This window comes from Lepus europaeus, chromosome 18 (assembly GCF_033115175.1).
Source record: "Lepus europaeus isolate LE1 chromosome 18, mLepTim1.pri, whole genome shotgun sequence".
Lineage (NCBI taxonomy): Eukaryota > Metazoa > Chordata > Mammalia > Lagomorpha > Leporidae > Lepus > Lepus europaeus.
The window spans coordinates 76,245,284-76,272,852 of NC_084844.1; the positions used below are offsets into that span (position 1 = coordinate 76,245,284).

At 56.6% G+C, this 27,569-nt stretch overlaps 2 pseudogenes; both read right to left on the reverse strand.

Annotated features, from left to right (window-relative positions):
• Nucleotides 1–27,569, reverse strand: part of LOC133747049 (adenomatous polyposis coli protein 2-like) — an 834,579-nt pseudogene that overhangs the window by 581,551 nt on the left and 225,459 nt on the right.
• Nucleotides 17,409–19,915, reverse strand: LOC133776807 (beta-galactosidase-like; annotated as a pseudogene).

Genomic DNA, 27,569 nt, shown 5'->3' on the forward strand with positions numbered 1-27,569 from the left:
TAACAGGAGGTTAAAACCTAGTGAATGTGTGGAACTTATGAACTGGGACTGTGAAAAAAAAAAACCTGAGGGTGTGTGTGGGAGAACTCAAGGTGTGCCTGAGACGTTCTCTCGGTGGGAGATGCCACAAACTCGGTAACCTTGGCAACCCAGTGACAGACACTGCAGGGGAATCAGAGCTTACACTGAGGACGGCACAGATCCCTTGTGTGGTCCTTGGGACAGAGCAGACAAATATTATACCCACTGGGGCTAGTGCTCAGGCACTGATTGCCTTCAAGGAGAAGAGCTCAACTGAGTGGAATTACTTCCCTTCTGAATTAAAAAAAAAAAGAGAGAGAGATTTAGCATGCCAAAGCTGGGTGTGTCACCTTTGACACACACTTAACCCTGAAGAACAGAACTAAACAGAGTTCTCTGGCCACACTCACCACAAGCCTCTAGAGGTTCACCAAAAGCATACAGTCCACATAATCTAGAGTCATAGTATAAAGAGTAAAGCCACCACAGCAAGGAAAAAAAAGAAACCAAAGAATATCTCCACAATGCCAAACCACAAATGCAGAAACTGAGGAAACAAGAACAAGGAAGACATTATGATGCTTCCAAATGAACAAGACACTCCAATACAGGAGTATGAAGATGATGAGATAGAAGAAATGCAAGATACAGATTTCAAAAAATTTATGATAAGAACATTTAGAAGTTCTCAAAAACAAATTCAGGAACTACAAAAATCCATACTGGAGAGGATAGAAAATCTCTCTTGTGAAAATGAAATCTTAAGGAGGAATCAAAATGAAATGCAGAAACTAGTAGAACAGGCAAGTGTGATATTGAAGAGAAATCGAAATGAAATGAAGAATTCAGTAGATCAAATGATAAATGCATTTCAGAGCCTTAAACACAGAATCAGTGAGATAGAAGAGAATAGCGGACTTAGAAGGCCGAGCACAAGAAGGTATATAAAGCAAAGCAAAGAAGAGGACATTAGAAATCTAAAAAATATTGTTGGGAATCTACAGGATACTATTTAAAAAACCAACAATCAGGTTCTAAGAGTTCCTGAAGGCATGGAGAGGGAGAAAGGATTAGAAGGCCTTTTTCATGAGATACTAGCAGAAAACTTCCTGGGTTTGGAAAAGGACAGAGACATCCAAGTACAGGAAGCTCATAGAACCCCCAGTAAACATGACCAAAAGAGATCCTCACCACGACACGTTGTAATCAAACTCACCACAGTGAAACATAAAGAAAAGATCCTAAAATGTGCAAGAGAGAAACGTCAGCTTACTCTCAGGGGATCTCCAATTAGATTCACAGCAGACTTCTCAGCAGAAACCCTACAAGCTAGAAGGGAATGGAGAGACATAGCCCATGTACTAAGAGAGAAAAACTGCCAGCCCAGAATATTATATCCTGCAAAGCTCTCATTTGTGATTGAAGGTGAAATAAAGACCTTTCACAGCAAACAGAAATTGAAAGAATTTTTCACCACTCATCCAGCCCTGCAAACAATGCTTAAAGATGTGTTACATACAGAAACACAGAAACACGGCCATCAATATGAAAGAAGGTAAAGGAAGAAAACCTCCCAGTAAGAGATCACAGGAAGTTCAAAGCTTATACTAGAAAATATCTTTGGGAAAATGGCAGGGCAAAGTTACTACTTATCAATAGTTACATTGAACATTAATGGCCTCAACTCTCCAGTTAAAAGACATAGACTGGCTGAATGGATTGAGGAACAAAACCCATCTATTTGCTGCCTACAAGAAACACATCTTTCCAACAAAGATGCATGCAGACTGAAAGTGAAAGGTTGGAAAAAGTTATTCATGCCAACAGAAACCAAAAAAGACCTGGCGTGGCCATCTTAATATCAGACAAAATAAACTTTAACACAAAAACTGTTAAGAGAGACAAAGAGGGGCACTATATAATGATTAAGGGATCAATTCAACAGGGTGATGTAACTATTATAAATGTATATGCACCTAATTACAGGGCAGTGGTTTATTTCAAAGATATATTCAGGAACTTAAAGAAAGACTTAGACTCCAATACAATAATATTGGGGGACTTCAATACTAAACTCTCAGAAATAGACAGATCAACCGGACAGAAGACCAACAAGGAAACAGCAGATTTAATCGACACTGTAGCCCAAATGCATCTAACAGATATCTACAGAACTTTCCTCCTACACTTAAAGTATTCACATTCTTCTGTGCAGAACATGGAACCTACTCTAGGACTGACCACATACTAGGCCATAGAGCAAGTCTCAGCAAATTCAAAAGAACTGGAATCATACTATGCAGCTTCTCAGACCACAGTGGAATGAAGTTGGAAATTAGCAACTCAGGAATCCCTAGAGCATATGCGAACACATGGAGACTGAACAAGATGCTCCTGAATGAACACTGGGTCATAGAAGAAATCAAAAGAGAAATCAAAAACTTTCTGGAAGTAAATGAGGATAACAGCACAATATACCAAAACTTTTGGGATACAGCAAAAGCAGTGTTAAGAGGAAATTTTATAGCAATAAGTGCCTACATCAAGAAATTGGGAAGGCACCAAGTGGTTGAACTATCATTGCATCTCAAGGGTCTAGAAAAATTGCAGCAAACCAGGCCCAAAACTAGTAGGAGAAGAGAAATAATCAAAACTAGAGAAGAAATCAACAAAATTGAATCCAAAAAAATTACAAAAGATCAGCCAAAGAACTGTTTTTTTGAAAAAATAAACAAAATTGACACATTAGCCCAACTAACTAAAAAAGAGAAAGACCCAAAGCAATAAAATCAGAGATGAAAAAGACACCACAGGAATAAAAAGAGTCATCAGAAATTACTACAAGGACTTGTATGCCAGCAAACAGGGAAATCTATCAGAAATGGATAGATTCCTGGACACATACAACCTACTGAAATTGAACCATAAAGACATAGAAAACCTAAACAGACCCATAACAGACAGAAATAGAATCAGTAATAAAGTCCCTCCCAACAAAGAAAACCCCTGGATCGGATGGATTCACTGCTGAATTCTACCAGACATTTAAAGAAGAACTAACTCCAATTCTGCTCAAACTATTCAGAACAATTGAAAAAGAGGGAATCCTCCCAAATTCTTTCTAGAAAGCCAGCAACACCTTAATCCCTAAGCCGGAAAAAGATGCAGCATTGAAAGAGAATTACAGACCAATATTCCTGATGAACATAGATGCAAAAATCCTCAATAAAATTCTGGCCAATAGAACGCAACAACACATCAGAAAAATCATCCACCCAGACCAAGAGGGATTTATCCTTGGAATGCAGGGATGGCTCAATGTTCGTGAATCAATCAATGTGATGCACCACATTAACAGACTGCAGAAGAAAAAACATAATCTCAATAGATGCAGAGAAAGCATTTGATAAAATACAACACCCTTTCTTGATGAAAACTCTAAGCAAACTGGGTATGGAAGGAACATTCCTCAATACAATCAAAGCAATTTATGAAAAACTGACAGCCAGCATCCCATTTGAATGGGGAAAAGTTGGAAGCATTTCCACTGAGATCCGGTACCAGACAGGGATGCCCACTCTCACCACTGCTATTCAATATAGTTCTGGAAGTTTTATCCAGAGCCATTAGGCAAGAAAAAGAAATGAAAGGAATACAAATTGGGAGGGAAGAAGTCAAACTTCTCTTTGCAGATGATATGAATCTTTATTTAGGGGATCCAAAGAACCCTACAAACAGACTGTTGGAACACATAGAAGAGTTTGGCAAAGTAGCAGGATATAAAATCAATGCACAAAAATCAACAGCCTTTGTATACATAGGCAATGCCACGACTGAAAAGAACTTCTAAGATCAATCCCATTCACAATAGCTACAAAAACAATCAAATATCTTGGAATAAATGTAAAAAGGACGTAAAAGACCCTACAATGAGAATTACAAAATTTTAAAGAAAGAAATAGAAGAAGATACCAAAAAATGGAAAAATCTTCCATGCTCATGGATTGCAAGAATCAATATCATCAAAATGTCCATTCTCCCAAAAGCAATTTACAGATTCAATGCAATACCAATCAAAATACCAAAGACAGTCTTCTCAGATCTGGAAAAAATGATGCTGAAATTCATATGGAGACACAGGAGACCTCAAATAGCTAAAGCAATAGTATACAACAAAAACAAAGCCGGAGGCATCACAATACCAGATTTCAGGACATACTACAGGGCAGTTGTTACCAAAACAGCATGGTACTGGTACAGAAACAGATAGATAGACCAATGGAACAGAATAGAAACACCAGAAATAAATCCAAACGTGTACAGCCAACTTATATTTGATTGAGGAGTTAAAACCTACTCCTGGAGAAAGGACAGTCTATTTAACAAATGGTGCTGGGAAAACTGGATTTCCACATGCAGAAGCATGAAGCAAGACCCCTACCTTTCGCTTTACACAAAAATCCACTCAACGTGGATTAAATATCTAAATCTATGACCTAACACCATCAAATTGTTAGAGAACATTGGAGAAACCCTACAAGATAGAGGCACAGGCAAAGAGTTCTTGGAAAAACCCCAGAGGCACAGGTAGTCAAAGCCAAAATTACCAATTAGGATTATATCAAACTGAGAAATTTCTATACTGCAATAGAAACAGTCAGGAAAGTGAAGAGACAATCGACAGAATGGGAAAAATGTTTGCAACAGATAAAGGATTAATAACCAGAATTTACTAGAGATCAAGAAAATCCACAACAAAACAACCCACTGAAGGGATGGGCCAAGGACCTCAATAGACATTTTTCAAAAGAAACAAATTCAAATGGCCAACAGACCCATGAAAAAATGTTCCAGATCACTAGCCATCAGGGAAATTCAAATCAAAACCACAGTGAGGTTTCACCTCACCCCAGTTAGAATGGCTCATATACAGAAATCTAGCAACAATGGATGCCGGCAAGGATGTGGGTAAAAAGGGACACTAACCCACTGTTGGGGGAATGCAAACTGTAAAGCCACTATGGAAGTCAGTTTGGAGATTCCTCAGAAACCTGAATATAATTATATCATACAACCCAGCCATCCCACTCCTTGGAATTTACCCAAAGGAATTTAAATTGGCAAATAAAAGAGCTGTCTGCACCTTAATGTTTACTGCAGCTCAAGTCACAATAGCTAAGACATGGAATCAATTTAAATGCCCATCAACAGAAGACTGGATAAAGAAAATATGGGATATGTACTCTATAGAATACTATACAGCAGGAAAAAATATTGAAATCTGGTCATTTGCAACCAAATGAATGAATCTGGAAAGCATCATGCTGAGTGAAGTAAGCCAGTCCCAAAGGGACAAATATCATATGTTCTCCCTGATCAGTGACAACTAACCAAGCACCAAAAAGGAAACTTGTTGAAGTGAAATGGACACTATGAGAAACAATGACTTGATCAGCCCTTGTCCTGACTGTCGAGGAAGAACTTACTACTTTATCCCGTTTAGTAGTGTTTTGTTCTACTTAATACTATTGGTTGAACTCTTTAATTAACACACAATTATTCTTACGTGTTTAAATTTAACTGAAAAGTGATCCCCGTTAAATATAAGAGTGGGAATAAGAGAGGGAGGAGATGTATAGTTTGGCACATGCTCAATCAGACTTGCCCCAAATGGTAGTTAGAAACCCTAGACGCCCACCCCCCGCCCTGGTACCCAGGAACCCTGACACCTGGTCCCCTCCCTGGCACCCGGAAGCCCCGACACCTGGCCCCCCCAGGACCCTGGACTCACAATGCCCATCTCACTCTTGGGCCCCGAAACCTCCAACCCCTGGCCCCCTCCTTGACACCCAGAACCCCTGCCACCCGGCCTCCTCCCTGGCACCCAGGACCCCTAGCCCCTCCTTGGCACCCTTACCACCAACGCCCAGACCCTCCCTATCAATTAGGACTCCAGATGCCCGGTCCCCTCCCTTTGACCTGGGACCCCTGACTCCCATCCCCTTCCCTGACTCCCGGGATCCTGACATCCAGACCCCTCCCTGGCACCAGGGACCCCCAAAACCTAGACCCCTCCCTGGCACCCCTGTACCCCAAACCTTGCTCCTTCACGACTTCCAGCCCCTTCCCTGGTACCCTGGACACCTGACACCTGGCCTTTCTCTGTTACTCGGGACCCCAGACGCCCAACCCACTCCCTGGCACCCCAGACCCCCGACGCCTGGCTCCCTCCCAGGCCCTGGGATCCCCGATGCCTGGCCTCCTCCTTGGTACCCTGGATCTTCGACTCCCAGCCCCTACCCTGGTAACCGGGACCCTCTTCGCCTGGCACCCACTGGGCCCCCAGATCACCAAAAGCAGGCCCCCTCCCTGGCACCCGGGACCCCCGACACCTGGACCCCTCCCAGGCAGCATGGACCCCTGATGCCCGGCCCCTTCCCCGACACCCAGCCCATCCTGGGCACCCTGGACTCTTGACGCCAGCACCTATCACTCAGGACCACAGATGCCTGGCCCACTCCCTGTCAATCGGGACCCCTGACACCAGGCCTCTTCCCTGGTACCAGGGACCCCTGATGCCTGGCCCCTGTCACTTGGGACCCCAGATGCCCAGCCCCCTCCCTGCTACCTGGGACCCCTGATGCCTGGTGCCCTCCCAGAGACAAGGGACCCCCGATGCCTGGCCCCCTCCCACACTCCCCAGACCCCTGACGCCCTGGCCCCTCTCTAGTACCCTGGACACCTAAAGCCCAGCAACTTCCCTGGTACCTGGGACCCCCAATGCCCAGCTCCCTACTTGGCCCCTGGATCCCTTAAACCTGACCCCCACCTTGACACCTAGATCCCCTGCCTCCCAGCTTCCTCCCTGTCACCTGGGACCCTTGACCCACCATTGGCACCTGTGACCCCTGACTCCTGGCCCCCTCCCTGTCACTCGGGAAACCAGATGCCCGGCCCTCTCCCCAGTACCTGGGACCCCTGACGCCAGGCCCCTTCCCTGGCAACCGGGATCCTGTTGTCCGGCCCCCCTCCCTGGCACTCTGGACCCCCGACGCCTGGGCCCCTCTCTGGTTCCCTGGACCCCCGTCGCCCAGCCAATTCCATGGTACCTGGGACCCCCAATGCCTGGCTTCTTCCTGGGCCCCAGGATCCCCAAAGCCTGGCCCCCTCCTTGACACCCGGGTCCCCTGACTTTCGGCCTCCTCCCTGGCACCTGGAAACCCGACGCCCGGCCTCTTCCCTGGCACCCGAGACCCTAGACGCCCGGCTCCTCCCTGGCACCCCAAACCCCTGACATCCAGACCCTTCCCTGGTACCTGGGACCCCCATCGCCTGGCTTCTTTCTGGGCCTCAGGATCCCCAAGGCCTGGCCCCCTCTTGACACCAGGACTGCTGATTTCTGGGAGTGGAGGGCTGCATGGATGCCTGGCACGGCTGGAGATGCCCAGGGGTCATCCCTGCCCCGCCCACCTCGGCCCAGCCATGGTGGTGCCATGGTGTCCTGGCAACGGCCAAACACAGGTGCAGTGCTGAACATGGGCACCAGGCCAGCGAGCAGACGTGGCCTGGGTCCCTGTGCGGGCGGAGGCGATGGACCGGGATGGCCTGGAGGAAGAAGAGGAGATCACAGCCGCCACACTGCAGGCCAGGCCGCGGCCGCTGCGCATCTCGGCTCTCTCGGCCTTCAGCTACGTCCCGCCTTGGTGCCTGGACGGCAAGGAGTACAGCTACTACTACCGCCAGGGCCAGAAGGGGATTATTTCCCTCTACGACTGCGTTTTTAAGAGGAAGCTCGATTATAATCAGAAACTGCACCGAGATGACAGAGAGCACACAAAAGGCCTGGGACTTCACGTTAACAAGGAGGAACAAGAGAGGCCCGTGGGCGTGCTGGCCTCCTCCGTCTATGGGAGACGCATCCACCAGCCCGTGGAGCCGCTGAACTGGGACTTCCGCAGTGCCAACCACGTGCAGGCTGCCTTCTACCGGAAGAACAACATCCCCAGCATCAAGGCACCTGGCTTTGGGCACATCGCTCCAGCCTGAGCCACCCTGCAGCCCACGGGGCAGTCAGGTACCTGCCAGCAAGGGAGGCTGCACGGAGAAGGATGTTGCCTGGGGCCGTGGCAGCTCTTCTCAGGATGCTGAGAGGGGTGCCTCTGCCTCATTGCCACACCTTCCCTCAGGGTGCCTGGCTTAGGAACCTGGCTACACAGATTTCGTATATGCTCAGTTCCATCTGGTATGGTGACTGTTACATGCATTACTTAGGATCAAATGACAGTAGAGGCTGATCTGCTGTGAGCACCTGAATAAAATGGAAACTCTGTTGCACTTGCCAAAAAAAAAAAAAAATCCAGAGGGGTTGGGCCTCTTCCTTAGCACCCGAGACCCTGGACGCCCAGTTCCTCCCTGGCATCTGGGACCCCCGGCCCCCTCCCTGGCACCTTGGACCCCCGCCAACCAGCCCTCCCTGTCACTCGGGATTCCTGACATCAGGCACCCTCCCTGGAACACTGGATCCCCGACACCCGGCCCCATCCTCAGTGCCCAGCCCTTTCCCTGGTACCCAGGACCCCCGATGTCTGGCCCCTCCCTGTCACTTGGGACCCCTGATGCCAGGCCTCCACCCTGGTACCCAGGACACCTGACACTTGGCCCATCTCTGTCACTCGGGACCCCAGGCACACAGCACCCTCCCTGGTACACGGGAACCCTGATACCCAGTCCCCTCCCTGGCATCCGGGACCCCCAACGCCTGGCCTCCTCCCTTGCACCTCAGATTCCCGACGCCTGGCTTCTTCCTGGGCCCCGGGATCCCCGACGCCAGGCCCCCACATTGACACCTGGGCCTCATGCTGCACGGCCTCCTCCCTGGCACCCAGGACCCACGATCCCCTCCCTGGCACCCTTACCACCAACGCCCAGCCCCTCCCTGTCATTTGGGATCCCAGATGCCTGGTCCCCTCCCTTTGACCCAGGACCCCTGACACCCATCCCCTTCTCTGGCTCCCGGGATCCTGTCATCCAGACCACTCCCTGGCACCAGGGACTCCCAACACCTAGCCCCTGCCCTGGCACCCCGGTCCCCCAAAGCCCTGCCCCTTCCCTACGCCCAGACCCTTCCCTGGTACCCAAGATCCCCGACATCCAGCACCTCACTATCACTCGGGACCCCTGATGCCAGGCCTCCACTCTGGTACCTGGGAACCCTGGCACCCGGGACCCCGACACCTGGCCCCCTCCCTGCACCTTGGACCCCTGATGCACGGCTCCCTCCTTGACACCCGGGACTGCTGAAGCATGGGGCGACCCCAGCAGGTGGCAGGTGCACCACCAGAGAGAAACCTGGGAGGAGGGGAGGGGGCCGCTTCCCACCTCTCCTGATTCACTTGGAGCACAAACTGGTTAGGGAGCCACGCCTTGGAGGATGCTGATTGGCTGCATCTTTTGTGATGCTGTGTGTGCTCCCGTCCAATCAGGCATGGTGATGTCATCACGTGGGATCTTGACCTCACAGTGGTCCTAGAGTTCCTCTGTGGAGTGAGGTCCCAGGAGAAGGCTAGCTGCCTAGAAGCTCCAGAGCCCAGTGGAGGTCTGCACTCTCCACCTTCTTGTGCTGGGGGTTACCCGGCACCTAAGAGCTGAGGACCTCGACTTGGTGAGTCTCCACAGGGGGAAAGCAGAACCCATGGAAGCTGCCCCGGACCCCTGACCCTTTCCCTGACACCCAGGACCCCGGACACCCGATACCTTCCCCAATGCCCAGCCACTTCTCTGGCACCCAGGACCCCCGACGACAGCCCTTCGCTGGAATCCAGGACCCCCTTCGCCAGGTACCTGGTACCTGGGACTCCCATCACCTGGCTCCCTCCTGGGCCCCAGGATCCCTGACGCTTGGTCCTCTCTCTGGCACCCAGGATCCCCAACGCCCAGCTCCCTCCTGGGCCCCGGGATCCCCTAAGCCTAGCCCCCTCCATGAAACCCGTGACCTGGATGTCTGGCCTCCTCCCTGGCACACAGGAACCCTGCGGCCTGGCCCCTTCGATGGCACCCAGGACCCCCGATATCCGGCCCCGTTCCTGGCATCTGGGACCCCTAACATCTGAACCCCTCCTGGCACCCATGACCCCCGACCCCCAGGCCCCTCTCTTGCACCCCGGATTCCCGATACCCAGCAACTTCCCTGGTACCTGGAACCCCCAATCGCCCAGCTCCCTCCTTGGCCCCTGGATCCCTAAAGTCTGGCCCCCTCCTTGATACCTGGAACTCCTGCCACCTGGCCTCCTCCCTGGCACCCAGGACCCTGATGCCTGGCCTCTTTTCTGGAACCCAGGACCCTTTATCCCAGCCACTCCCTGGCACCCGGGACCTGACCCCTAACTGTCACCTGTGACCCCTGACGCCTGGCCCCTCCCAGGTACTCAGGAAACCAGACACCCAGCCCCCTCCTGGAACCCAGAATCCCTGACACAAGGCCACTACCCTGGCAACTGGGATCCCCACATCCGGCCCCCTCCCTGGCACCTGGGACCTCTGACGCCTGGCCCCCTTCCTGGCACCCTGGACCCCCCATGCCTGGGGCCCTCTCTGGCACCCCTGACCCCCAACGCCCAGCCCCTTCCCTGGTACCTGGTATCCTCATTGCCTGGCTTCTTCCTGCGCTCAGGGGTCCCCAAAGCCTGGCCCCCTCCTTGATACCCAGGACCCCTGACTCCTGGCCTCCTCCCTGGCACCCGGGAACTTGACATCCGGACTCTTCCCTGGCACCAGAGACCCTGGAAGCCCAGCTCCTCCCTAGCACCCGGGACCTCTGACCCACTCGCTGGCAACCGTGGCAGTGGACATCCGGCCCTCCCTGTCACTCAGGACTCCTGACATAGGGCACACCCCCTGAAATCCCGGATCCCTGACACCCAGCCCCATCCTCAATGCCCAGCCCCTTCCCTGGTACCCAGGACCCCTGACATCTGGCCCCTTCCTGTCACTCGGGACCCCTGATGCCAGGCCTCCACCCTGGTACCCAGGACACCTCACACCCAGCCCCTTTCTGTCACTCAGGACCCCAGACGCAAGGCCCCCTCCCTGGTACCCGGGAACCCTGACACCTGGTCCCCTCCCTGGCACCCCAGACTCCCGAAGCCCGGCTCCCTCCTGGGCCCCGGAATCACCGACGTCTACCCCCCTCCTTGATACCCAGGACCCCTGCTGCCCGGCCTCCTCCCTGGCACCCAGAACACCTGACCCCGTCCCTAGCACCCTTACCACCAAAGCCCAGCCTCTCCTGTTAATTGGGACCCCAGACGCCCGGTCCCCTCCCTTTGACCTGGGACCCCTGACGCTGGTACCCTTCCCTAGCTCCCGGGATCCTGACATCCAGACCCCTCCCTGGCACCAGGGACCCCTAACACCTAGCCCCCACCCTGGCACGCCGGTCCCCCAAAGCCCTGCCCCTTCTCTATACCCAGCCCTTCCCTGACCCAAGACCCCCGACGTCTGGCACCTCCCTGTCACTCGGAATCCCTGACACCAGGCCTCTACCCTGGTACCTGGGACACCTGACACCCGGCCTTTCTCTGTCACTCAGGACCCCAGACGCCTGCCCCTCCCTGGTACACAGGACCCTGATGTCCAGCCTCTTCCCTGGCACCCAGGACCCTCGATCTTGGCCCCTCCCTGGCACCTGTGATAACTGATGCCTGGCCCTCACTGTCACTCAGGACCCCAGACACCTGGCCCCCATCCATGGTACCTAGGACCCCTGATGCCCAGCCCCTTCCCTGACACCCAAGATCCAGACGTCGGACCCCTTCCTTGACACCTGGGACCCCTGATGCCTGGACCCCTCCTTGGCACCCCAGATCCCCAATGCCCAAACCCTTGCATGGTACCTAGGACCCCCATTGCCCGGCTCCCTCCTGGGCCTCGGGATGCTAGACTCCTGGCCCCCTCCTTGACACCAGGAACCTCTGACTCCGGGCCTCTTCCCTGGCACCCGTGGCCCTGGACACCCAGCTCCTCCCTGGCACCTGGGACACCTACACCCTCCCTGGCACCCCTGACCCCCACCACCCTGCCCTTCCTGTCAACAGGACTCCCAACATCTGGCCCCCGCCATGGCACTCCGGATCCCCGACACCTGGCCCCTTCCCAGATGCCCAGCCCCTTCCCTGGTTCCCAAGACCCTCAACATCCAGCCCCTCCCTGTCACTCGGGACCCCTGATGCCCAGCCTCCTCCATGGTACCCAGAATCCCTGACTCTAGCTCCCTTCCTGGCACCCTGGACCCCAGACACCCAGCACCTACCCTGTACCCAGAACCCCAATCGCCCGGCTCCGTCCTGGGCCTCGGATTCCCTGATGACTGGCCCCCTCCCTAGCACCCTGGACCCCCAACCCGAGGCTACTTCCTGGGCCCCTGGATCTCGATGCCGGGCCCCTCCTTTACACATGTGACCCCGGATGTCTGCCCTCCTCCCTTGCACTCAGGACCCCGCAACCTGGGCCCCTCCCTGGCACCCAGGAACCCTCTGCCCAGCCCCTTCCCTGCCACCCAGGACCCCCAACACCTGGCACCCTCCCTCGCATCCTGGACCCCAGAGGCCTGGCCCCTTCCCCGACACCCAGCCCCCTCCAGGGCACCCGGGTCCCCTGACACCTGGCCCACTCCCTGGCACCCGGAACTCGAGATGCCTGGCCACCTCCCTGGCACCCTGGACCCCCGACACTGAGCCCTTACCCTGGTACCTGGGACCCCCATCATCTGATTCCCTCCTGGGCCTCAGGATCCTGGAATCCTGGCTCCTCCTTGACACCAGGAACCCCTGATGCCTGGCCTCCTGCACCCGGGACCCCTGATCCCTTCCCTGGCACCGGTGACCTGCGACACCTGGCCTTCCCTGTCACTTGGGACTCCCAACTTCTGGCCCTCTCAATGGCACCCTGGATCCCCAACACCTGGCCTCTTCCCTGATGCGCAGCCCCTTCCCTGGTACCCAGGAACCCCTATCCAGCCCCTACTTGTCACTCGGGACCCCTGATGCCTGGCCTCCTCCCTGGTACCTGGGACCCCTGATGCCCAGACCCTCTCTGTCACTTGGGACCGCAGCCACCCAGCCCCGTCCCTGGTACACGGGACCCCTGACGCCTAGCCCCCTCCCTGGCACCCCGGACCCCCGATGCCCAGCTCCATCCTCGGCCCCAGGGAGCCTGACGCCTGGCCCCCTCCTTGTCACCCTAGACTTCTGACGCCCGGCCTCCTCCCTGGCACCCTGGGTCCCCGACGCCCAGCCCCTACCCTGGTACCTAGGACCCCCTTCTCCTGGCACCCTCTGGGCCCCAGGATCCCCGACGCCTGGCCCCCTTCTTGACACCTGTGACCCCGGATGTCCAGCCTCCTCCCTGGCACCTAGGTCCCCTGCCGACCGGCCCCTTCCCTAGTTTCCAGGACCCCCAACGTCCTACCCCCTCCCTGGCACCCCAGACCCTTGAGGCCCGGTCCCTTCCCTGACACCCAGCCCCATCCTAGGCGCCCAGGACCCCTGACACCCACCCCCCCATCACTTGGGACCCCAGATGCCCAGCCCCCTCCCTGGCACCCAGACCCCAACTCCTGACCCTGGGGTGTTTTTGTTTTTTTCCAACATCCAAGTACAAATTTTATTTAACAAAAACACAACGTGATTCTTCCAAAATAAAAACTAGAACACCTGCGGAGCTTGCACGGCAGCCTTCTTACTAGAGGAGTAGTCAACAGAGGAGGAAAAAGAACAAAAAGAAAAACTAAGGTGTAAAGATCAATTTCTAAGCAATAAAATCTCAGTATATTGGAGATCTTTATTTAGAGAGAATCCATAACATCTAAAAACAAAAACTGATAAATGAATTGAACAAGATTTCAGGAAAAATCGATATTTTTAAAATCCACTAGATTACCAAGCACCGCAAGAAACAAATAGAAGATATTAAAGGTCAGTAGGCAGAGTGGACAACATATATTGACAGGGGAAAAAAAAAAGGCTTCAATTATGTGATGCCTTTAAGTATTCTTCAAATCACTATTAAAAGATGATACAAATGGCCCAACAGAAAAATGAGCAGAAATACGAAGACAAAGCGAAAGCCCCTAAGCCAAGAAGCAGAATTTTAACTCACCTGAAGCAGGTGACCGCCAGCTGCAGCCAGGATCTGCCTTCGAGAAGTATGCGGCGACCCCAGCGGGTGGCAGGTGCACCACCAGAGAGCAGCCCAGGAGAAGGGGAGGAGGCCTCTTCCCACCTCTCCTGATTCACTTGGAGCACAAACTGGTTAGGGAGCCACGCCCTGGAGGATGCTGATTGGCTGCGTCTTTTGTGATGCTGTGTGCGCCCCAGTCTAGTCTGGCATGGTGATGTCATCACGTGGGATCTTGACCTCACAGTGGTCCTAGAGTTCCTCTGTGGAGTGAGGTCCCAGGAGAAGGCTCCAGAGCCCAGTGGGGGTCTGCGCTCTCCACCTTCTCCTGCTGGGGGTTGCCGGGCACCTAAGAGCTGAGAACCCTGACTTGGTGAGTCTCCACAGGGGGAAAGCAGAACCCAAGGACGCTACCTGGGACCCCTGACCCCTTCCCTGACACCCGGGACCCTGGACGCCCGATGCCTTCCCTGATGCCCAGCCACTCTTCTGGCACCCGGGACCCCCAGTGACAGCCCTTCCCTGGAATTCGGGACCTCCTCCGCCTGGCCACAATCTGGTACCTGGGACCCCCATCGCCCGGCTCCCTCCTGGGCCCCACGATCCCCAACGCCTGGCCCACTCTCTGGTACCCAGGACCCCCTATGCCCAGCTCCCTCCTGGGCCCCGGGATCCCCTAAGCCTAGCCCCCTCCTTGAAACCCGTGACCTGGATGTCTGGCCTCCTCCCTGGCACACAGGAACCCTGCGGCCTGGCCCCTTCTATGGCACCCAGGACATCTGACATCCGGCCCCATCCCTTGCACCTGGACCCAAACACCCGACCCCTCCCTTGCACCCGGGACCCCGACCACCTCCCTGGCAACCATGACACCCAATGGCCGGCCCTTCCCTGTCACTCAGGATCCCAGACACCCGGCCCCTTCCCTGGTACCAGGGACCCCTGACGCCCAGCCCCTCTCTGTCACTCGGGACCCCAGATGCCCGGCCCCATCCCTGTTACCCGGGACCCCTGACACCCGGCTCCACCCCTCGCACCCAGGACCCCCAAAGCCTGGCCCCCTCCCTGACACCCTGGACCCCCGACTCCGGGCTCCTGATCCTGGATGCCTGGCGCCTCCTTGACTTCCAGGACCAATGACACCGGGCCTCTTCCCTAGCACCTGGGAACCCGGTCGCCCAGCTCCTCCCTGGCACCCAGGACTCTCGAACCCCTCCCTGGCACCTGGGAACCTCGATGCCGGGCCCCCATCCTGGCACCCTGGACCCCTGATGCCCAGCTCTCTCCTGGGTGCTGGGATCCAGGACACCTGGCCCCCTCCTTGACACCCTGGACGCCTGAAGCCAGGCCTCCTCCCTGGCACCCCGGACCCCCAATGGCCAGCCCCTACCCTGGTACCCAGAACCCCCAATTCCTGGCTCCCTCCTGGGCCCTGGGATCCCCAAAGCCTGGCCCCCACTTGACACCCAGGATCCTCGACGCCTGGCCCCCTCCCTGGCACCTGTGACCCCCAACACCCAGCCCTCCCTGTCACTCGGGACTCCTGACATACAGCACCCTCCCTGGAACCGCAGATTCCCGACACCCTGCCCCTTCCCCAATGCCCAGCCCCTTCCCTGGTACCTAGGACCCCAGATGTCTGGCCCCTCCCTGTCTCTCACGACCCCTGGTGCCAGGCCTCCACCCTGCTACCCAGGACCCCTGACGCCTGGTGCCCTCCCAACCACCAGGGACCCCCAACGCCTGACCCCCACCCTGGCACCCCGGACCCCCGACGTGAGGCTCCTTCCTGGGCCCCTGGATCACGATGCTGGGCCTCCTCCTTGACACACATGACCCCGGATGTCCAGCCTCCTCCCTTGTACCCAGGACCCCCGCCACCTGGGCCCCTCCCTAGCACCCAGGACCCCTGCCACCCAGCCCCTTCCCTGCCACCCAGGATCCCCGCCACCTGGCACGTTCCCTCACACCCCAGACCCCAGAGGCCTGGCTCCTTCCCTGATGCCCAGCCCCCTCCCAGGCACCCTGGACCCATGACGCTGAGCCCCTACCCTGGTACCTGGGATCCCCATCGCCCGGCTCCCTTCTGGGACCCAGGATCCCGGGCTCTTGTCCCCTCCTTGACAACAGGAACCCCTGATGCCGAGCCTCCTCCCTGGCACCAGGGAACCTGATGCCCAGCCTCCTCCCTGGGACCAGGGACCATGGACGCCCAGCTCCTCCCTGGCACCGGTGACCCCTGATGCCCGGCTATCCCTGTCACTTGGGACTGCCAACTTCCTGCCCCCTCAATGGCACCCCAGATCCCCAACACCCGGCCTCTTCCCTGAAGCCCAGCCCCTTCCCTGGTACCAGGACCTCCCACGTCTGGCCCTTCCCTGTCACTCGGGACCCCTGACGCCCAGCTTCCTCCCTGGTACACGGGACCCCTGACACCCGGCCACTCTCTGTCACTGGGGATCCCAGCCGTCTGGCCCCCTCCCTGGTACACAGGACCACTGATGCCCGGCCCCCTCCCTGGCACCCCGGATCCCCAACACCTGGCCCCTTCCCCGATGCCCAGCTGCTTCCTTGGTACCCACGACCCCCAAAGTCCGACCCCTCACAGTCACTCGGGACCCCAGCCACCCAGCCCCCTCCCTGGTACACAGGACCCCTGACGCCCAGCCCCCTCCCTGGCACCCAAGACCCCTGATGCCTGGCCCCACTCTGTCACTCGGGACCCCAGACGCCTGGCCCCTTCCCTGCTACCTGGGACCCAAGACGCCCGGTGCCCTCCCTACCACCAGGGACCCCCAACATCCTGCCCCCTCCCTGGTACCCAGGACCCCTGACACCTGGCCCCTCCCTGGCACCCCGAACATGTGATGCCTGGCCCCTTCCATGACACACAGCCCCCTCCTGGGCACCCAGGACCGCTGATGCCCGACCCTGGGACTTTTTTTTTTTTTTTCATCATCCAAGTACAACTTTCATTTAACAAAAAAAGACAACATGATTCTTCCAAAATAAAAACTGGAACACATGCGGAGCTTGCTCGGCAGCCTGTGCTGTCAGCTCCGTCCCATGCTCGGGGCTGTCCCAGCACCAGGAAGACCCACGCCGGGAACCCGATTCACTTTCTAGTGGACTTCTCTGGCAGATGTAGACCTGATGGAGTTTTCTTATCTGGGACGTGGGGGTGCTGGACCCCACTGGGCACAGCCTTCAGTCCCCTAAGGCTCTAGTTGTGACTTGAACACTGTGGGTCTCATCAGGCCCTGAGAGGCGGTGGCTTTGACAATGGGCCTGTCCCCGAACTCCATGGCACCCTGGCAGTGCTGGCTGCAGGGTGCACGCTCCAGCTCCAGCCCCGTGATGGTGTTGGGGGTCGAGGTGCTGAGGAGGTGCTTTGGCATGAACAAGGTCACCTGGGCCCGCGCGCTGTCCAGTAGCGGCCGAGGTTGAAGCCGTTGATTCACACCTGACACTTGGTCCACCCAGGAAACTTGATAAAGGTGTCCTGGGGCAGGGATGGGACCCCGCTGGGGATGGAGAAGTTCCCAGTGTAAAAGGCTGGCACTGTGTAGTTCTGGGAGCTGCAGGCACTGGCATCCTTCTGGAGGCCACCCCAGTCCCCCAGGAGGCTGCTCACTGCCCTCTCGGTGTCCAGGGGGAAGATGGTCCAGTTTGTGAGGATGCAGGAACCCAGGGTCAAGTTGGAAATCAAGCCCTTAAAGTCGTTGATGGCTTTGCCATAGTGCACGTGCCCGATGTTCCCACCAGGAGGTCCAGCCTGGCTCCAGCCTTCCCTTGTATGCTCACCGTGAGCACGTGGTTTCGCTCCAGCACTCCCTGCAGAATCCCATCCACAGCGATGCAGGCCCAGTCCTGGACTCCATTGAGGGGTGGAGAGAGGGGTGTAGGGTTGCTGCAGTCCCCAGGCAGTGTTGTCCGGTACAGCACAAAGCCAAAGTACTGTTTCACCTGGGTAAACGTCAGGGGATAAACACTGTTGATGGGCCCAGAGGGACATAGGACATCCAGAGCTGCATCCACTGCCCTTCACTTTTTCAGTGGGACTGTTCCATATGCATATTTTGGTGTGGATGGAGGAATGGGACCTTCTGGTAATGCTACAAACTTCCCGATAACCTTACACAGGGCAAAATACTTCTTGGTGAGGTCCCCTGCCTCACTCAGGGGGGCATCATAGTCGTAGCTGGTGGGCTGTGGTGTGTAGGGCTTGTTGGCCCCATTCCAATAGGCAAAATGGGTCCCACATATAAACATGTACATGTTCACATTTGCTCCCTGGGCAAGGATGTCATAGAGGGCGGAAGCCACTGCTTCACTCTAGACTGTCCAGTGCTGTTCGCCCCAGTGGACTAACCAGCCAGTATAGAATTCAGAATTGACCAGGGGTCCTCTGGGCTCACTATTCCTCTGGATTTGGAAAGCATCTGTGATGTTACCTACTCCAAAGTCCACTGTGGCATAGAGGCCCTGCAGTGCCCCACACTGCAGGAACTTCTTCTGTGCACCATCAGTGGTGAACAGAAGCACATTGTCACCCAGGTAGTAGTGGAAGCGCTTCTGCAGGAAACGCAGGTAGTCACAGTCACGGGAGAAGTAGCTGCCGTATTCATTTTCAACCTGCACAGGTATACTCGGCCCTCCATTCTGATAGAGCAGAGGCTTCCTCTTGGGCAGAAGGACGCCCAGCCACTTGTCCACAGCCGCGAGGTGATCTGGGTCAGAAGAGTGGAGAATGATGGACTCTTGCTCCAACAACCAAGCAGGGAGACCCCCGCCAGGATGGCGTTCAGCCCCGCCATCTTCATCTTCAGCAGCCGATCCTTGCAGTAGAAGCTGGGCACGCGGAAGTAGTGGATGCTCCCCAAGATGTAGTGGAAGGGCTGGCCATCCTTGGGGAAGCGGTCCCGGCAGCAGTGGATCTCCAATGTCCTCTGGGAAGTGCTCCCAGGCTCCTCCATGGCTCCAGGACAAAAAAGCTTTGTCTAAAAAACAAAAAGCAAACAAACAAACATAAAAAACACTGGGGCCAGGGAATCACAGCTGGGGTGGAGAGGAAGCAGTGAATTCTCCAATTTAAGTGAAATCGCTCTCAGCAGCCGAGCTCCCAATACTTGACCACTTACAACTTTGGTTCTGGATAAGCGTTCGACTTTCCTCTGCCCTAGGCGCATTCCTGGAAACCTTTGATCAAAGGGTGTCAGCGTTTGATCCCATGGGTGGTGGCCGGGCCCCTGTGCCCACGGGGCGCTGACTGTCGTCGTGAGAAGTGTCGCCATCCACAGTGTCTCGGCCCTGCATTTTTCCACATTCCTGCTTCTCGGCTCACCGGCCTCAGGGCCCTGCCAGGCACCTGTGAGTGTGCGTCCAGGCCCCCACCACAGCCCACAGCCTTGCTTTTATTTATTGCTCATGGGGGTGGAGGGGTGGAGGCTGCCTCTTGTCCTGTGAGGAATCCTCCCGGGCCTGCAGTTCAGTCTTGTCCCTGGCTGGCCGCAGGAGCCCAGTGCAGGTGGCTTGTGCTGGGCGGGGCCGCTGGAGTTCTGGAGGGAGGGAGGGAGGCCCCTCCTGGGGACCCTGGGGCACTGGTGTTGGTGGTGAGGACCGGCTGGGATGGACTCACCTCGGGCCTCTGCCCGCCAACAAGGCTGCCCAGGCTGTAGCACGAAGCGGGCATGGCCTCCTTCAAGCACAAGCTCGCCGCCATGGGCCAAACGCGCTCCTCTCGCTCCCCAGCTTCAGCTGCCTGGCGAGACTTTTAATTCTGTTCTAGTAAATAAATAATCTTGAATGTATTAAACTTGCTGAAACACACACGCGCACACACACACACATATACACAAAGGCGCCAGGTCTTGAGTTGCCGCGGAGCCGAGAGCGACTGGGACACCGTGACGTGCTGTGCAAGAAGAGCCCCATGGCCGCACAGGCCAAGTCCAAGCACTGTCTTCCTCCACCGGCACGGGTGAGGTGGGCTCGGCCTCACAGAAGGGGACTGTTGTCCCAGCTCAAGCTCTGATGCTGCACCGAGACCCAGTTCCCAGGTGGGCGGACACCCAGCTCCAGCGGCGAGCATCCCGGGGCCTGAACTCCACGTGGCTCCTGCTCTGGGGGCACAGCAGAGACAGAGGGGAAGGCGGCCAGTTAAAGGACAGTGGAGGCTGAGGCCGGGGCGGCAAGTGACCACTGGCTGGTCAGCAGGCGGGGGCTCCCTTCCTGGGTGCACACAGACCTCCGGCTGGCCAGCCTCCCGCTGCACTCTCATTTACCCTTTAGCCGCCTAGGAACCCCAGACAAGAGCAGCTGTGACCTCTATGGCACCCACCTTCCCTGTCCAGCAGAGCCGGAACCGTGGCTGCTTGGTGCTCGCGGCTGCCTGGGCAGGGGACCCACACCCCCTCTCCCCTCCTCGTCGCCCTGCTCGGGGGCCCGCCGGCTACTCAAGGCCACCCGGCCCTTTGCTCATCTCCCAAGCCTGTCCTTCATCCTGTACCTGGCCACACCTCCCCCTGCAACACCCCAAGGGCACCCTGTGCCCCACATCCTTGCCCCTGGCCAGGGCCTTGGCTCTGGGTCACAAGGCACCTGGAGCCTTGCCTGGAGCAGGGGTTCAGTGGCATGGGACAGGAGGACCCTCCTCTCAGCCGCCTGCCCACCCCCAGCCAGCTCACTCTGTCCAGCTTCTGCCAGCTCCTGCCCCATCCCAGCGGCCACTGGGGCAGCTCTTATCTGACCCGTGGCCACGATTTCCTTGCTCCCCATTTTGAAATTCTTATCGTTTCTGCACACATCAGCTCACACATCAGCTGCCCTGGATTCTCCCTGGTCACTCAGAGTGGGCTGTCTTTCAATGCATTTCCAAGTGGGGATGGGGGGCAGCCTCTTGGCCTGGGTGGGGACCAGGTGCTTTCTCCTCCTGCGTGTGCACCTGGGACCTCTGCAGCCACGTGGGCAGGACACCAGGTCGCCCCCCACCGCCAAGCTAGGGCTCAGCCTGCCCCTCCAGGAAATAAACAGAAACATTTTATTCTTGAAAAACAATTATTTTCCGTTCAAATATTCTTGTAGAAATATAATTAAATTGAAGATGCTACAGCTGAAGTCCAGAGCACACCCCCCTCAAGGCCACCCAGCACAGGTGCGCAGAGACAGCCGCTTTGTAACAGCACAGCCTGGGAATATCTCTGCCCCAGCCAGCAGGTGACAGGATACTGTGGAGTGGGGAGAGGGTGCAGATGAACTGGACCCACCGCCGACAGCACACTTCCCCACACCCCTGGAGAGCACTCTGCAGGGGCAGGCAGGAGCCCGCTATGGTGGGCTGGGCCCCAGCGTGGGCCTCGTGCACGCAGTTCTCGCAGCAAGCGTAGGAGGCAAAGATGCTCATGGACCATGGAGCAGACTGAGGCTCTGTGACCTGTGTCAGCACAGGAGAGGCCAGCTGGAGCAGCGTCCACCTGGGCAGCCCCTGTTACTTCCCTCGAGAGCAGAGTGAACGTCTCCACAGAGCCCCTCACTCCCTAACTCACCCACCTGTCCATCCATCCACACTCCCACCTGTCCATCCATCCACTCACCCACCTGTCCATCCATCCACTCACCCACTTGTCCATCCATCCACTCACCCACCTGTCCATCCATCCCCTCACCCACATGTCAATTTATCCACTCACCCATGTGTCCATCCATCCACACTCCCACCTGTCCATCTATCTACTCACACACGTGTCCATCTATCCACTCACCCATATGTCCATCTATCCACTCACCCACGTGTCTATCTATCCACACTCCACGTGTCCATCCATCCACTCACCCACCTGTCCATCCATCCACTCACCCACGCATCCATCTATCCACTCACCCAAGTGTCCATCTATCCACTCACCCACCTGTCCATCTATCCACACTCCCACCTGTCCATCTATCCACACTCCCACCTGTCCATCTATCCACTCTCCCACCTGTCTATCTGTCTGCCCATGAGTTCCCTCATCTAGTCGTCCTTCCACCCATGACTCATCCATCCATCTATCTGTTGGTCTATACATCCACCTGTCTGTCCGTCCACCCATCATCCATCCATCCATCTGTTCATCCATCTGTCCTTTCTTCCATCCATCCATCTGTCCATCCATTCATCCATCATCCATCTATCCACCCACAAATCCATCCATCCATCATCCATCCACCTGTCCATCCATCATCCATCCATCATCCATCATCCACCCATCCATCCATCCACCCATCTGTCCATCCATATATCTACCTGGCTGTCCATCTACCCATGACCCTTCCATCTGTCTGTCCATACTTCCACCTGTCTGTCCGTCCACCCATCATCCATCCATCCTTCTGTCCTTTCTTCCATCCATCCATCCATCATCCATCCAATCATCCATCCATTTGTTCATCATCCATCCAACCATTCACACATCGATCTATCTCCTCTCCCTCCTTGCCACTGGTCTAGGCAAGGAGTGTTCAGTAGAGAATAAAACCCTCACCTGCTACCCAGAGTCACTGCTCTGGGTCTGTTCAGGTCCACAGGGGATGGCCCTGAGGCCTGTGACCTGCAGCATTCCTGGGCTCCCCGTGGGCTGAGACAGAGCACACAGGTGCCACAGGGCGAGTGACAGCAGGGCTCTGACCCTTGGCCCTGCAAAGCCCGGCTCAGTGGGCACCAGCTTCCCCCAGGGAATGGTCTCACTTGTCCTCTGCGGCTTCTCTGCTGGCTCCACAGGGGCTGACCCCAGCTGCCCACCATCCTCGCTCCCTGTGTACAATGAGCACATAGGACATGCCTCATCTCCAGGGCAACTGGTGGGGGAACCCATACAGGGCACCCTGCTATGTGACACCCAGGCACAGAGTAATGCACACGCACACAGTGAGAAACGCACACACACAGTGAGATACACACAAATGCACATACACTGTAAGATGCACACACACACAGTGAGACACGCATTGTGAGATCCACATACACGAAGTAAGATACACACATGCACATGCAGTGAGACATGTGCTGTAAGATGCACACATACACACGGTGAGATACACACATATGAGACATGCACTGTGAGATGCACACACATACACACAGTGAGATACACACACAGTGAGATACGCACACACTGTGAGATACACGCACACACTGTGAGATGCACACACTGTGAGATGCACACACACACTGAGAGGCGCTGTCTACAGAGAACCCTGGGACAGGCAGTCTGAGCTCTGCTGTGGCCCTCGAGAGTGAGCAGCTTTTCCCACAGCCATGCAGAGTTCCCAGGCCACGCCCATCTCTCCTCCTGACCTCTTACCTCTTGGACCTCAATCTGAGTGGCTGGCGTTGGCTGCTCCGTGAGCAGGAGCCACAGCAACATGGCTGGACCACCGGGCTATGGGATCAACGCAGGGGGCAGGGAAGCCCCCAGGCTGAGAGTCCGGTGCCAGCTGGCGCAGGGGAGGCAGCATCCTTGTGCTGGCTCTGGTGGCAAGACCGCTTTACCTGGGGGAGGCGCAGGTCCCCTCCCTGGCCAGGGCCCTTCCTAGACACAGGTAAACACACTCATGGCACGGCCGGTGCTGGCCCCTGCTGGCACCTAACCACATCAGCACAAGCCAGGCTGTTGGTGAGGGGCACAGACCCCGTGTGGCTTGGGAGTCCGTCCCTTTGCCCTCCAAGGACCAGCACCCATGCCTGCCCCTCTGGACCAGGGCACAGAACCCCCCACGGATGAGATAGGCCACCGTCTGCAGGAGGCCGAGCGGAGACAGCGAGGTGGGGGTGGCCCTGGCCCTGTGCGCTGAATGTCAGAGATGGCTGAAGGTCAAGGCCGCTGCTCGGCTGCCAGCAAGCCAGCAGGAGGCTCCATCCAGCCAGTGTCTGGTGTGGGAGCTGCCAGCCTGCGGCTCCCCCCATGGCTGCCGGCACCATCTCCTGCCCAGATGGCGGCCCTGGGTCTCGAGGGGGACAGAAAGGCCACAGATGCCATCTAGTGTAGGGGCAGCTCCCCGAAGCTTGTCAGCCTCTCCCCCCATGCTCTGCAGCACTGTCCACGGGAGCAGTGCTGGGCCCAGCTGGCCACAGACGCACCTGGGGAGACCAGCCGTCTGTTCATCAGGGGCCAAGGGCTTTGGGTGCTGCAACCTGGACCTTGTGGACCCCCAGGGAAGCCAAATTTGTGTCCTCCAACCCGAGAAGCCATTCTGCTGGGAGCCGGGCTCCTGCTGAGACACAGGTGATCCCTGGGTCGCTGGCCACAGGCCAGCCCATAGAGCTGCTGGGCACTATCTGTTCCCCTCCCAGCACTGGAAATAATTGGGGGCTATGACCACGTGAACAGTAGCAGAAGAGGTAGCAGCGGTGGTGCATGAACTAGTAGTGGGGGTGGGCTAACGAGTAGTGGAGTGTACTAACTAGTAGTGGGGCATGCTAACTGGTAGTGGTATAACTAGCAGTGGCTTCATACTACCTGGTAGTGGGGATGTATAACTAGCATTGATGTAGTAACTAATGGTGGTGTCATACTAACTAGTAGTGGGAATGTACTAACTAGTAGTGATATAGTTGCCAGTGATGTCATACTAATAAGTCATAGGGTGTATAATAGTTGTCATGTAATAACTAGCAGTGGTGTCACACTAACTAGTAGTGGGGTGTATAACTAGTAGTCATGTAATAACTAGCAGTGATATAATAACTAGTGGTGGTACCATACTAATAAGTAGCGGGGCTGTATAACTAGTAGTGATATAATAACTAGTGTTGGTGTCACACTAACTAGTAGTAGGGATGTGCTAACCAGTGTGGCATAACTGTGTGCTAAATAACAGTGGGATAGTAACTAACGGTGGTGTCACTCTAGTAGTGGGGTGTATAACTAGCAGTGGTATCACACCAACTAGTAATGGGGATGTGCTAACCAGCAGTGGCGTAGTAACTAGTGGTAGTGTCATACTAACTAGCAGTGGGGATGTACTAACTAGTAGTGAGGGTGTATAACTAGCACTGGGGATGTGCTAACCAGCAGTGGTGTCATCATCCTACCTGCAGTGAGCAGCGTGGTGCACTAACCAGTGCCCCCACTACCTGGTGGTGGTCGTGGCACTGAAACCAGCACTGGCGGTGAGAGCAGTGGCCATGGTGGCTCCGACCCTGACACTCCACTTGTCATGTAGGAGCTGCCCTGTCCCCCAGCTGTCCTGTAGGAGCCGCCCTGTCTGCCCCCAGCTGTCCTGTAGGAGCTGCCCTGTCTGCCCACAGCTGTCCTGTAGGAGTCGCCCTGTCTGTCCCCAGCTGTCCTGTAGGAGCCGCCCTGTCTGCCCACAGCTGTCCTGTAGGAGCTGCCCTGCCCCCAGCTGTCCTCTAGGAGCTGCCCTGTCCCCCAGCTGTCCTGTAGGAGCTGCCCTGTCTGCCCCCAGCTGTCCTGTAGGAGTCGCCCTGTCTGTCCCCAGCTGTCCTGTAGGAGCTTCCCTGCCCCCAGCTGTCCTGTAGGAGCCGCCCTGCCCCCAGCTGTCCTGTAGGAGCTGCCCTGTCTGCCCCCAGCTGTCCTGTAGGAGCTGCCCTGTCTGCCCCCAGCTGTCCTGTAGGAGCCGCCCTGTGTCCAGCTGTCCTGTAGGAGCCGCCCTGTCTGTCCACAGCTGTCCTGTAGGAGCTGCCTTGCCCCCAGCTGTCCTGTAGGAGCCGCCCTGCCCCCAGCTGTCCTGTAGGAGCTGCCCTGTCTGCCCCCAGCTGTCCTATAGGAGCTGCCCTGTCTGCCCGCACCACATCCTGGGGAAGACGGCACTCGAGGAACGGCTGTGAGGGCCAGTGCAGAGCTGGGAGTAGAGTCACTGCCCCGAGGGCCTTCCAGCCATGGACAGCACAATGGAGGCGACCCCATGGCTGTCTCCTGTTCCAGCGCGTGTGTGGCCCTGGCCAGAGCTGCCCAAAGCTGGCTGTGGAGCACACGGATTTCTGAACGAGGTCAGAGCCCTGTCTGTCCCCAGCTGTCCTGTAGGAGCCGCCCTGTCCCCAGCTGTCCTGTAGGAGCTGCCCTGTCTGCCCCAGCTGTCCTGTAGGAGCCACCCTGTCTACCCCCAGCTGTCTTGTAGGAGCTGCCCTGTCCCCAGCTGTCCTGTAGGAGCCACCCTGTCCCCCAGCTGTCCTGTAGGAGCCACCCTGTCTCCAGCTGTCCTGTAGGAGCTGCCCTGTCCCCAGCTGTCCTGTAGGAGCCGCCCTGTCCCTAGCTGTCCTGTAGGAGCTGCCCTGTCTGTCCCCAGCTGTCCTGTAGGAGCCGCCCTGTCCCTAGCTGTCCTGTAGGAGCCGCCCTGTCTGCCCACAGCTGTCCTGTAGGAGCCACCCTGTCCCCAGCTGTCCTCTAGGAGCTGCCCCATCCCCCAGCTGTCCTGTAGGAGCCGCCCTGTCCCCAGCTGTCCTGTAGGAGCCACCCTGTCTGCCCACAGCTGTCCTGTAGGAGCCACCCTGTCCCCAGCTGTCCTGTAGGAGCTGCCCTGTCCCCAGCTGTCCTGTAGGAGCCGCCCTGTCTATCCCCAGCTGTCCTGTAGGAGCCGCCCTGTCTGCCCACAGCTGTCCTGTAGGAGCCACCCTGTCCCCAGCTGTCCTCTAGGAGCCGCCCTGTCCCCCAGCTGTCCTGTAGGAGCTGCCCTGTCCCCAGCTGTCCTGTAGGAGCTGCCCTGTCTGCCCACAGCTGTCCTGTAGGAGCCGCCCTGTCTGCCCACAGCTGTCCTGTAGGAGCCACCCTGCCCCCAGCTGTCCTGTAGGAGCTGCCCTGTCCCCAGCTGTCCTGTAGGAGCCACCCTGTCCCCAACTGTCCTGTAGGAGCTGCCCTGTCTGCCCGTACCACAGCCTGGGGGAAGACGGCACTCAAGGAATGGCTGTGAGGGCCGGTGCAGAGCTGGGAGCAGAGTCACTGCCCCAAGGGCCTTCCAGCCATGGACAGCACAATGGAGGCGACCCCATGGCTGTCTCCTGTTCCAGCACGTATGCGGCCCTGGCCGGAGCTGCCCAAAGCTGGCTGTGGAGCACACGGATTTCTGAACGAGGTCAGAGCTGCGTCAGTCACTTGGGCTCCACGTGGAGCATCAGAAATGGTTTATTGATTTTTGCAGAACACGGGGGAGCGTTGTTTGTGCGAGCAGCTCATTACCACCTGCTGCAGGGACCTGGGCCACCCCAATCATGGCCAAAGCCAATCACGTCAGCCCCGCGTCAGCACGAGGAGGTGGAGAGGCCACAGGGCCTGCTCGAGACGGAGGCTGCAAGGCCCATGCCTGGGGTCACCTGCACCTGCCTCCCTGCACCCCTCACCCCTTAGCCGTATCATACCTGCCACAGGGCCACAGACACACTG